Raw genomic sequence first — 8,455 nt, forward strand, 5'->3', positions numbered from 1 at the left:
TGACAGTCTATCCAGGTGAGGATGATGATGGTTAGGTTTCCAGTGACACTTAATACATAAGCCATAAATAAAAAGATAAAGGTTGCAACCTGAAGCTGTGGGTCGTCTGAGATGCCCAAGAGAACAAACTCTGTAATCATTGTGTGGTTTCTCATGCTGCTTTTTATTTTATTTAGGAAAAATCTACTGTTGAGGGGCACCTGGGTGGCTCAGTTGGTTAAGCGTCTGCCTTTGGCTCAGGTCCTGATCCCAGGACTGGATGGAGCCCCGCATCAGTCTCCCTGCTCAGCGAGGAATCTGCTTCTCCCTCTGACGTTCCTCCCCATTTGTGCTCTCTCTCTCTGTCTCAAATAAATAAATAAAATCTTAAAGAAAATTAAAAAAAAAAAGAAAAATCTACTGTTGAGAAACAAAACAGAAAGAAAGAGTATGTGAATAAGAATTGAAGATTTAAAGATCTAAAGGTTGATTTTTAGTTCCAGTGAAATGAAGCAGTGGAAATTTCCCTGTGCATCTTTGCAATATCCCCTCAATTCCATTAAAGCAGAAATATTTTATACATTCTCTCTTGATAAGGAAAACTGTATTTACGTCTATGTTAAAAGTTCTCTCATGAGTGCCTTTACACAACACCTGTACCTGTAACCAAATTGTCTATATATGCAATATATATCTTAATTGTTTTTCTGCAACATTTAGTAATTATATTTAGATTTACATATTGAGACACCGTGTTCCAGTTTCCAAGATTGTGTGCTTTTAGGAGTGAGATACCTAATTTTGAGTTTTAATTGTGAGGCCATTAAAAAACATTGTTTTGTAAGGTTTTGATGGAAATTGAAGACCCAATCACAAATCCAGAGCTTAATAATAGCTATAATTACTTTATTCTTAAGATGCATTCTTTCAAATGTTGTGCTCCATAGAAATAAACGTGTTTTGTTTCTTTTTTTATATACTTTTTTCTTTAAATTTTTTATTGTTATATTAATCACCATACATTACATCATTAGTTTTTGATGTAGTGTTCCATGATTCATTGTGCATAACACCCAGTGCTCCACGCAGAACGTGCCCTCTTTAATACTCATCACCAGGTTGGGTATTGAGGAGGGCACGTTCTGCATGGAGCACTGGGTGTTATGAACAAACAATGAATCATGGAACACTGCATCAAAAACTAATGATGTAATATATGGTGATTAACATAACACTAAAAAAAATAAAAAAAAATACTCATCACCAGGCTAACCCATCCCCCCACCCCCTTCCCCTCTAGAACCCTCAGTTTGTTTTTCAGAGTCCCTCGTCTCTCATGGTACTTTTTAAATGTGTTTCTAATCACAGAAATATAGAAGTAGAATTACCTTAGTTGTAAATAAAAGTAAAGGTCTTAACTTATGGGAAAAAAAGTGAAACCAGAGATATTAATTAATACTCGCATGGATAGACCTATGTCAATAATATAGTTCCTACTACATATTGATCCATTTATATCATTTTTATGTTCTTTTTGTGAATTAACAATCAACTTTGTTTTTTAACTATATTCACTTGGTCTTTTCACTCTTAAACTTGTTTGAGAACAAGAAGGAATTCATAAAGGAGTTTTTTAATGCCAATATATCTCATTATCTTCTTTCTAGAAGCCAAAGTAAGTAGAATAAAGAAAATTCTAAGATTTACTTTAGAGAAACTACAAATTGCTAAACTGTGGTCTATATGGTTTTTACCTGTGTTGTTCTCTCTTTATCTTGGCAACCAGCTTTTTATTTGTGCTGTAAGTTCTCAATAATATTTGTTATTCTTCTTATAGCATGAACTGGACAAGTGAATAAGTGACAAGTGTCAAAGTTGTATTGTGCCTTACTTTCCTTTTTTAATTTTTTTTCTGATGATCAGCATTGTCTTCCTTTAGAAATAGACACATTTCAGCAAAATTGGCATATCAAAAGGCAGAGACTGTTACTATATTTTGAACAAACTAAAATATTAAAATATAAAATTAAAAATAGTAAATATGTTAAAGTGATAATTTGGGGATCATTGCAATGTATTCCAAAAATAACCTTTTGAATGGGAGAAAGATAAAAGTATATTTATTGACAAATACAGAACATACTTACTTTCTGATATGTCTAATGATTCCAGACAGAAATATAATGCTAGATTTTTAAAATTTGCTTAAAATGTGAGAGGCAATGCCTTCATAAGCTATTTCTGGGGACTTTTTGTCAGGAGTTCACCCTTCCTCTCTTATGTAAAAGCCTCTCACACAGGGAAAATGCAGCCTTGATTGCATACAAGTTTTCTACATCCTTTCCTATAAGTAAAAGAATTTCTCTTTATCTCTTTTATCTTTCCATATAAACATAAACATTATTCTAACCTAAATTTTAAAAAGGTACTAATTGTAACCCTGAGAGTTTTTAAAGTAAATTTCTAGGGACTACTGCTTCATGACTGAAAGGTAAACCATTTCAAAGCTCTCTGGATAAGATGAGGATTGAATACTATCCAAAGATAAAACATATTTACCTTCTCTAGTCACTGTATAAATGAATGAGAGGCCAGAATAAAGAAAGGCCTGATGCAGGAGAGATGGGCCTAAGAGGTATAGTGATGTCATGATGTACTTCTTCCAGGAGCAAAACAATATAGTGAGATAAAAGCAGAAGTGTACCTACCAGTGTAAAACCAATCAACCTAGTTTCCCCTTGACTGTATTTAATTTTTCTAGTATGCCCATGGCACTGGGTCTTCACTCAGGAGATAATTTATTCTCAATTCCTTTAGGGTTCATTAAATACAGAGCTGAGCTCCAACCCTTCATTGAGGGTAGCACTCAGGTTTTATTCATTTATACATCCTTACCAGCACAAAGAAGAATGAATGAATCAGGAAAGAACTGCAATATTTTTAAAAATCAGAAGGGTATTTGAAACTCAGTTTTTAATTTTTTAATGTTAAGCATTATATAGACTTAATGCCATGAGAAGTAAGTGTCAGAGAATCAATCATCAAATCAATGGTATATAATGACAAATAGATTGGCCCTTATGTTTCTAACTGATCCTCCATTTCCCCTCACATCTTCAAATTAACCAGTATTAAATATTTATAGTATATTCTATCAGAAATTTCATTCACAAACACAGTCATGTTCATACAATCAGAGAGCAAATCTTTTAATACAGTAATGCAATTTTACTATAGAAAATATTTGGCAATTTTTCTTTTTTTCAGTTAACAATGTGTAATGGGTATCATTCCTTGTTAACTTATAAAGCTGGGACTCATCCTTTTAAAACAAATTCATAGAATACCAGAGGAAATTTCTAATAATTTAATAATTTCATTATTTTTTAAGATTCAGGAAATTAGCTTGCTACCAATTTCATATCATTAGCTAAAATGTTAAGTCCATTTTTATGCATTCATTTGCATATATGCAACTACTAGAATAAAATATATATGAGTATCACATTTTGATAGATACTTCAAGATTTCCTTCCTACAGACAAGAATGAGCCCTTTTCATTGCATCTTAGCCATCACAGATGTTAGAAATCATTTCCACGTTTTATAAACAGAGAGACAAAAATGAAGCCACAATTCACATAATGAATTGTCATAAAGACCAGATAAAAATTCCCAGATTTTGAGGCTAAAGAGACCCAATAACTTTGCAAACTTTCAAAATCTATTCAACCTTTTTATCAATTTCTCTATTCATAAAATGAGAGGGCTAGTACTCTTAACTCATAGGATATTGTAAAGATTAAGTGAAATCACGAATGAAAGTCATTCACTCTCACATATGTTCTTTTCCTTGCCGGAAGTGGTTTCTTTGGCATCTCAATTCACTTCTAATCATTCATCAATGCTAATTTATTTGTTTGTTTGTTTGTTTATATTGAGTATAACTGACACACGACTATTAGTTACATTAGTACATTAGTTACATCAGGTGGAAAACGTAATGAATTTACAAGTTTATATATTATGCTATGTTCTCCACAAGTGTAGCTATGATCTGTTACCATAGAATGCTATCGCAATAGTATTGACTATATTCCTAATGCTGTATGTTTTATTCCTGTGACTCATTCATTCCATAACTGGAATGTGATCTTGAAACAGTGTACTATATAGTGGGGGTAAATTGAACAAGAAAATGCAAAATAAATCTCATGTCTTTCTTTTTTTAAAAGATTACTTTATTTATTTTTAGAGAGTGAGAAGGAGCAAGAGTCAGGTGAGGGCGAGAGGGGGAGAATCTTCAAGCAGTCTTCCCACTGAAAGCAGAATCCATGGGGATCAATCCCAGGACCCATTGGAACATGACCTGAGCTAAAACCAAGATTTGGATGCTTAACAGACTGAGCCATCCTGGGGCCCGGCATCTCCTCTCTTCTAAGTTGCTCCCAACACTGATATCACACTTTGGGCAGAGCCAGTGAAAAGAGCACTAATTGCAATTTCTGAGACTCATCTTGGTTATTTTCAAAGTATCTGCATTGAACTGTTGCCAACGCAACATCACATAATACTTTCTCAGTTGTTCTCAGTGCTGTGGAGAAACTGGGATGTTATTTCTGAGAGTTCTCCTCCCTGTATTTTTCTAGTTTATGATTTGTCAGTGAGAGGACTTGGTGCAAAATTTGGAAGTTGGAAGGGAAGCAGAGGATCCTGTTCTCCAGTTTGTAGCCAGGATGGTGTGTGCAAGCTAGATTCATAGTAGATTTTCAAAAGTATTTGAAAACTACCAACTTTATTGCTAAGACTATTGGTAGATACTTTCTCAGAAATAACTGAGAGTCACTATGATTTCCCATTAGGCTTTCTTGAAGCATTCTCATAGGACTTCAACATGAGATCTTTGGTGTTAGTTTCTTCAACATTCTCTCTGGTATTCAAACTTTTCCTTCCATAGCTATCTCTTTCATTATTTTTAAAAGCTATAATTCCTCCAATATCTCCTTTCTTTCCAGAGTGCTTACAGAAATCCTACCTTCACCAGAACCCTGAACGATATAGGATCCATGCTGTAAGAATTTGCAAATTTATGATTTCTTTTTTTTTTTTTAATTTTTTTTTTAAGGATTTATTTATTTGAGAGAGAGAGAATGAGAGACAGCATGAGAGGGAGGAGAGTCAGAGGGAGAAGCAGACTCCCTGCTGAGCAGGGAGCCCGATGTGGGACTCGATCCCGGGACTCCAGGATCATGACCCGAGCCGAAGGCAGTCGCTTAACCAACTGAGCCACCCAGGCGCCCCACAAATTTATGATTTCTTATAATTACGTTTTGTGATTCCGTATATAACTGGCAGTATAGCCTTAAACCAAACATGTTGTTTCATGAGACATTAGCAAAGACAGGAGGTAAGACAGTGTACTACTCCACAGCAACTCTTTGTGGGTATAACCCCCAAAATATCAAGTGAGCTACTAGCACAAAGGAGAAAAGTAGGTTGAGTCTTGCAACATGCTGCATCAAAAAGGAGAGCAGAAGATGTTAATTAGCAGTTGGGATGAGATGCCAAAAAGAGCAACAAAATGGTGAATGGTGTTCCTCTTCATGTATCCTTCTTACTTTCCTCTAAAGACAATTCCTGTAATTCCATAATTCCAACTGCCATGGAGAATGGGAATCGAGGAGTTGAGTCACCAAGGCATAGGGGAATAACCCCCCTGCACCCAATTATTTTTCCTTTGGCAGACACTTACTTCAGAAGGACATTATGGGAGGCTACAGGCTTTTAGGGACTGGCATTTCAGAATATGGTGTGTACTTGATTATTACATTGATCAAAGCAAATGATTCAGTCTTGTGGAGAGATTCCTCAGAGAAAAAGAACACCAACTTGTGGGAAGTGGGGAGGGAAAGGTGACTAAGACAAAAGGATGCCAGAGATTCTAAATTTGCTAAATCAAATATGCTAAATTTAGATTTGGCCAAATTGCATTAGCAAAAAGGAAAGACCTTAAGGATGCACACAATAAAATGGGTGAATCTCCAAAATATGGCTGAACAAGAGAATCCAGACTTCAACATTCACAATTTGTGATTTCTTTTATAGGAAATTCCAGAAAAAGCAAAAGTAATTTATGTGGCCAAAAGACATCTGTGAATATCTGAATCCAATAGCAGACATGGAGACTAGAGGGAATGGCTCTGAAGAGGCCAAGGAAATTGTTAAGTATGATGAAGATATTCTATATATGCTTTGTCAATTGTTGTCCAAATTTTTTGGATTAAAATGATTGCATTTGCTTTTGTGTAAGGTATACTTAATATACTTGTTTACATTGACACAACTAGAATGTATCAGGAATTTTTAATTTATAAGTGGTTTAAAATATGGAAAGATCCCCAAACACAGAAATAAATAAATCATACCTTGAATTTCTTCCAAGTGTCACTATCATTGGTATAAGTGATTTTGACCAAAGTCTGGTCAAATTATTTCTACACAGAACAATAATTGATAATATTTATAAATACTGTATGTTGCAATCAACTTCTTCCAAACTCCTGTTCAAGTTGATACTTTTCGACCCCTTCCTATGCATCACAAATGTTCTTAATGGCATCTAGAATTTCCAGAAAATTTTCTATTTTCTTTACCCAGATCCATTAGAGAAATCAGTATCCATGGCATCTCTAGCATTATGAAATGTATTTCTTAAATTATAAGTCTTGAAAGTCAGAATTACCCCTTCATCCATGGGCTATAGAATGGTGGTATTAGCAGTCTGAAAACAATATTAATCATGTTGTATATCTCCATCAGAGCTCTTGATTGGTCAGGTGTATTGTCAATGAGCAGCAATATTTTGAAAGGCATCTTTTACTGAGCAGTAGGTCTCAACAGTGAGCTTAAAATATTTAGTAAACCGTGTTTTAAACAGTGGTGCTGTCATCCAAGCTTTGTTATTCCATTTATAGAGCACAGACAGAGTAGTGTTAGCCTAATTCTTAGGCCTAGGACTTCCAGAATGGTCAATGAGCATTGGCTTCAATTTAGAGTCACTAGCTGCCTTAGCCTTAACAAGAGAGTCAGCCTAGCCTTTGAAGCTTTGAAGCCAGGCATTGGCTATCCTTCTCTAGCTGTAGAAGTCCAGGATGTCATCTTTATCCTCTATAAGTCTTTTTCATCTATATTGAAAATATGTTGTTTAGTGTAGCCACCTTTGTTATTTACTTTAGCTAGATCTTCTGGATAATTCACTTCAGCTACAACATCAGTCCTTGCAGCTTCACCTTGTACTTTTGTGTTATGGAGTTGGCTTCTTTCCTTAAACCTCGTGAAGCAATCTCTGCTTGCTTCAGACTTTTTTCTGTCCTCACCTCTCTTAGGCTTCATAGAATGGAAGAGAATTAGGGCCTTGCTCTGAGTTAGGCTTTGGCTTAAGGGAATATTGTGGTTGGTTTGATCTTCTATCCAGACCCTAAAACATGCTCTCCATCAGCAATAAGGCTGCTTCATTTTCTTATCACTCATGTGTTCACTGGAATAGCACATTTAATTTCCTTCAAGAGCTTTTTCTTTGCTTTTTTTTTGTTTGTAAAGATAATTTATTTATATGTTAGAGAGACAGAGAGAGAGAGAGCAAGAGGGAGACAGAGAGAGAATCTGAAGCAGGCCCCACACTGAGCTGAGAGCAGGTCACAGGGCTGGATCCCATGACCACAAGGTCAAGACCTGAGCTGAAACCAAGAGTTGGACACTTGAGCAACTGACCATTCAGGCACACCCAAGAACTTTTTCTTTGTATTCACAACTTGGCTAACTGGTGCAAGAGAACCGGATTTTGGCCTATCCTTTTGACATGACTTCCTCATTAAGCTTAATCATTTCTAGCATTTGATTTAAAGTGAGAAACGTGATTCTTTCTTTCACTTGAACACTTACAGGCCACTTTGGGTCATTATTTAGCCCAATTTCAATATTGGTGTGTGTGTCAGGGAATAGAGACGCCAGAAGAGAGGGAGAGGGGAGGGGGAACAGCTGGTCAGTGGAGCAGTCAGAACACACTCACCTTTTACTGATTAGAGTTGCTGTCTTATATGGGCAGTGTTTATGGTGTTCTAAAAGGATTACAATAGTAACATCAAAGATCATGATCACACATCACCATAAAAATATAATAATGATGAAAAAGTTTGAAATATTGTGAGAATTACCACAATGTGATAGAGATGAGCAAATGCCGTTGGAAATATGGCACCAATAAACTTGCTTGTTGAGGATTGTTATAAACCTTCAACTTGTAGGTAATGCAGTATATGAAAAGTGCAACAAAGCAAAGCACAACAAAATGAAAATAAACAAAATATACCTGTACCACATTTTGTTTATCCATTCATCACTTGAAGGTTACTTGGGTTCGATCTACTTTTGGGCTCTTATGCATGATGCATCTATGAATATGTGTGTTGAAGTTTTT

General features: G+C 35.5%; 1 pseudogene; it reads right to left on the minus strand.

The window, feature by feature from the left end:
- The window catches only part of LOC112832580 (olfactory receptor 6C3-like), a 3,077-nt pseudogene extending 2,922 nt beyond the window's left edge, over positions 1-155 (minus strand).
- Between the last annotated feature and the right edge of the window lie 8,300 nt (positions 156-8,455).

The sequence above is a fragment of the Callorhinus ursinus genome, unplaced genomic scaffold (genome assembly GCF_003265705.2).
Source record: "Callorhinus ursinus isolate GAN/ISIS: 27379988/994484 unplaced genomic scaffold, GSC_fseal_2.0 scaffold44, whole genome shotgun sequence".
NCBI classification, from domain to species: Eukaryota; Metazoa; Chordata; class Mammalia; order Carnivora; family Otariidae; genus Callorhinus; species Callorhinus ursinus.